This window comes from Mesoplodon mirus (genome assembly GCF_964341445.2).
Source record: "Mesoplodon mirus genome assembly, chromosome: 6".
NCBI lineage: Eukaryota > Metazoa > Chordata > Mammalia > Artiodactyla > Ziphiidae > Mesoplodon > Mesoplodon mirus.
Window position 1 is genome coordinate 15,047,279 of NC_138982.1, and position 4,741 is coordinate 15,052,019.

The window sequence follows — 4,741 nt, forward strand, 5'->3', positions numbered from 1 at the left end:
CTTACCCCTCTGAGTCTCAGTTTCCTCCCAGGTAGGAAAGAGTGAGTTACAGTACCCACTGCAGAGGGACACTGTCACGATTAAGTGAGTTAATAATGAAAAACATTAAAGCCATACCTAGCAAGTAACAAGCACACAATAAATATTAACTATACAATTTTGTTAAAATTTTTTCCTTGGCAATAAAGTTTCAAAAGTACATTATGTTCTCAGAGAAGGCCTCAATATTTTCTGAATTTTGCTTGTTTTATTTATTTATTCTTTTTACTGTTTTCTAGCATATTTGTGAAATTTTAGAAAGTGAGTATGACTTGGGAAATACCTGTGCAGAGGCATAGACCAAAAATATATATATAATTTCATAAAGTCAGCTCTATAAACATAAAAAAAAAATGTAGTGTTCACATTTCTCTGCCTTTTAAAACCACGACATGAATTTCTAAACTTAGTCTACTTTAGAACCTGTGAGTATATTTAATTTTAAAAAGAGGATGAGGCGTCTCAATGAGTGATGTTCCACTTTACGGAGAGTGGGTGGTGGCTGAGTTCCTATCGAAAGCTAACTTACCACCTACAACCACAGCACCATAAGGCTAAAAAGAAAGAACGCAAAAACCAATCGATATTTGAGCAGATCTCTCAGAAGAGATTCATCAGCCAGAGTTCATGCCTCTCTGAGGGGTCAAGCTGTGCCCTTTTGTACTGAGACCTGGGTTAGGGAGGGCCACAGCACACCCCTCTGAGTCATGAGGCAGGGTGTGCTTGCTCATTCTGATTTTGAAAACAACTGGAGATACTGACGTCCAGGTGTCCATGGTGCTTGCAAAATCCCTAAGTCCAAATCCTAATCAAGCTGTGTCCACCCATCTAAAATGGAGAGAATTATCCAGATTAGTCAGCCTGTAGCTGAGAAGCGCCCTGGATGTGAAGCTAAATGCCCACAGGCAGCCCTCCCCGTGTTGATTGAAGCACAGTGTATTGAGGCATTACATTGTGGTAGTTAAGAGCTCAGCCTCTGGAGTCAGATTCCCTGGGTTCAAATCCTACCTCTACCACTGTGGCGGGTTAAAGATGGCCACAAATACTTTGACACTCTTTTCACGCAGAGGTGAGGTCTATGCCCCTCTCCTGAATCTTAGATGACTCTGACCAAGAGGATATGATAAAAGTGGTCCTGTCCCAGTTTCTAACTCAGACCTTAAGAAACTGGCAGCTTCTATTTCTTATCTCTTGAACCACCATGTAAAATCTCACTACCTTACTGCAGAGACCATGTGTGGACCCCTAATATTACAGCGGGGAGAGAGGGACCCTACTGAGCCCAATCTTACCACCCTTCCCATCAAGCCACGTGGCATGTGAGTGAAGCCGTCTTGGACCCTAAAAACCAGTGCAGGGGCTTCCCTGGTGGCGCAGTGGTTGAGAGTCCTCCTGCCGATGCAGGGGACGCGGGTTCGTGCCCTGGTCCGGGAGGATCCCGCATGCCGCGGAGCGGCTGGGCCTGTGAGCCATGGCCTCTGAGCCTGCTCGTCCGGAGCCTGTGCTCCGCAACGGGAGAGACCACAACAGTGAGAGGCCTGCGTACCGCAAAAAAAACAAAAAACAAAAAACGAAAAAAAACAGTGCAACGCAGCCCCTAGCTGATCAAGAGCGAGTAACCCCAATGACAATATGTAGAGCTGAAGAATTACCTGATCTACTTTAAGACGAGCAGAAGAACCTAGTCTACTTCTTCTGCTCAGGAGCAGTTAATTCATTTAACCTCTGCGTGTGATTTTTTTTTTTTTTTTTTGGATCTCTTGTCCCAAGTAAGAGATTGTAATCCTGTTGAGGGCAGAAAGTAAGTCAGATTTATTTTGTTCACTAGGACAGCACTTGCACACTGGTGGACACGTTGTGGGTGCTTCAAACACACTTATTGATTGCACTGAATTGATGATTCTTCATCTACTGCCAGGCGAAGAGTTTAGCAGGCTGAGAAAGCATCACCCAAGTATTGTGCATGCCTCCCGCAGGTGGTCAGAATTACCTGGAAAACATCTCCAAGTGCACTGCTCGTTGGCTTAGGGATGGAGTGCCTGCATCACTGCCAGGAACCCCCGGACTTTCTGCTGCTTAATCCCCTGCCATCAAACTCCCAGAGGGTGTGGTCCAGGAGGAGAGCCACCAGGCTCATGTTCTTCTTCTTTTCTTTCTGCAAGGATCACTTTCTGTCCCTTCCAGAGCTGCCATCTGCTCTCACTTCTGAGGTCTTCTTCCTGCAGGACAGGATCCAAAGTGGAGCTCAGTCTCAGCCACCTCCTCCTCGCTGTCTCTGAAAAGGAGGGCTCTAGCCCTTGCGGTTCAAGGGCTTCACTGCTAAACAGAGGGAACAGCAAACATCGACCATGGGTGTCACAGGATCAGTTGCCAGAATCTCATGAGTGCCGAGAACAGTGACTCCACCCTTCCTGAGGGTGAATTTCACCAAGCCTCCCTCCCCTCCCCATCCCCTTCCCCCAGATTAGGTGTTCAACTTCCTGCTTGCAGGTCTAAAGGCACAATGAATAGCTGAACAATAAATGAATTAATCACCCTCCAAGTATCTGAAGTCAGGGCATTCCAGAAGGGTGACTGTCAGTGTTTCCCTTTCTCCACACAGGAAATAAATGACCTCAGGCCTCTCCCTCATACTTACTCATGTACCACATCTTCTCAAAATTCGTGGAAGAAAACTGAACTGTGGTCCACAGTATCTTTTACTTTCACCTGTTCACTTAGTGATTGGTAACTCCAGTTACTAGTCTGAAAAGTCTAGGACATCAGGGCTGTGTTGCCCAGTGTTATTCAAATGCCTTGGGTAACGTCTAGGGGCAAAAGTCTCTGAAGAAAGAAAAAACTGCCCAGTCCCCAAAGGAGAACTGCCTAGCTCCAAGGTGGCATCTACAAAGATGAACTCAACACTTCCATCCTGAGAACTTTTGTCTTCCTCCTGGCACTATTCTCAGAACTCCCTGTCAAAGCTGGTGGGTTACAAAGAAAGCTCAGTTGCACGTGCTCAGAGCGTTGGAAAACAACTGCAAGGAAAAGTGATAACAGTCCTTACCTGCTGGTGGTAGGAATACAGCCGGTTTTCCTTTTCTTCCTTCTGTTTATCTGTTTATGTGACTTTTCTAACCCCCACCCCACAAAAAAAAATCCCGTATTACTTTGTAATAAGAAAAAAAAATCACAATTGTTTGTCGTTGTTCAGAGGAAGTATGTCCCACTGTACCCATGTACTTCACACATGGCGTCATTCTATTGTTTATATCGAAAAGATAATATTTTGTTAATTTCTAAAAGAGAAAATCTATTAGGGAGACAATAGCCTGGGTTTTGGTGACAAAGAATCTTGTTTTAAAATCTTAACTCCTCGCCTTATTATGCTGGGATGAACTTGCAAAATGTACTTAACCTCTCTGAGCCCTAGTGCCTTCCCGTGTAGAAGGGACATGATATCTTCGTGGTTTGTGCTTAGTACATTATGCATGCTCAATAAACTTTTGCTGTTTTTCTTCTGGCCCCAACCCTGAGACCTCAGAAAGTATCTTTATAGAGCAAACAATGCACATTTCACAGAATCTTCAGATGGAAACTCAGCGTCCATCCTACCTGACTTCTCTGGAATCCTGTCCACAGCTTCCCTGGTCAAGGGTCCCTGAGCCCTGGCAGAACACTGCCCACTGCTTCCCTGGAAACAGGTGGCCAACTCCATTGTAGGACAGGTCTCACCATGAAAATGATGTGACTTGCTTTTTATTTAGCTACAGTATGACTATGAAATCCTACCTACTGTCTTATTCTAACCTCTAGGCTCTCAACAAAGAGCTAGCAGGCTCCGTTTCCACCCCATAGTCCTTCAGCTGTTACATAGCACCAGTACTGAGCAGGGTCATTGCATAAGATAGGGCTTGGGCTAGGCATGGCAGAGACTTTCTTAAAGTGACACAAAGCAAATTAGTAACCGAATCCTGCCCTGGGCAGTTGGCAAAATTTCCAGTAGAGGTCCCATCTTACCTCCTCTTATGCTGCCTGACTGCTTTGCCTCCAATCCACTCGTCAGTATCTTTCTTCTCCACCCAACGCCGACCTCCCTTTCCCCTTATCCTTTGTAAAGCTGGAGCTTTTTAGTCCTGCATGGAAGCTGTAGGTGAACAAGGTGATTGGGAAAACAGTTTTTGCTATTTCTATCACGCCAGGTTGGGAAAGAGATAGAACTTAATGGAGTAGCAGGTATAGAAATAGAGTAATCAGGCAATAAAATAAATAGTTATTCTGATTTTGTCCTTTAAAAAATTCCTGTAGGCCTGAGCTCAGCAATACCCAACGAGACCATCAGATTGTTATTTTCCTATTGAGGAAAACAGAAGCTCTTTCAAATAACTCTTTTGCATGCTAGGCTTTCAGTGGAAAAGACAAAGACATGCACTGTAGACCATTAAGTACCCAGGAGACATGATTTCAGCTAGGATGTAACTCAATTTTACAGTGATTTATAAAGAGCCTGGGGGAAATATTTCTTGATTTGTGCAGGGCCATTGTCAGCTTAAAGGTGCAGTAGTCCCAGATGCCGTTTGTTCCAGCCCTAAGTTCAACTGCAGCAAGGTTGAGTGTCTTGTCTGTGTTGGTGGATTATTAACAGAGGTTATTGGTCTCCATGGCAAAATCGCAATGAACGTAATCTTATTTATGAGGGTGCAGAAAAAACAAAGACTTCGGG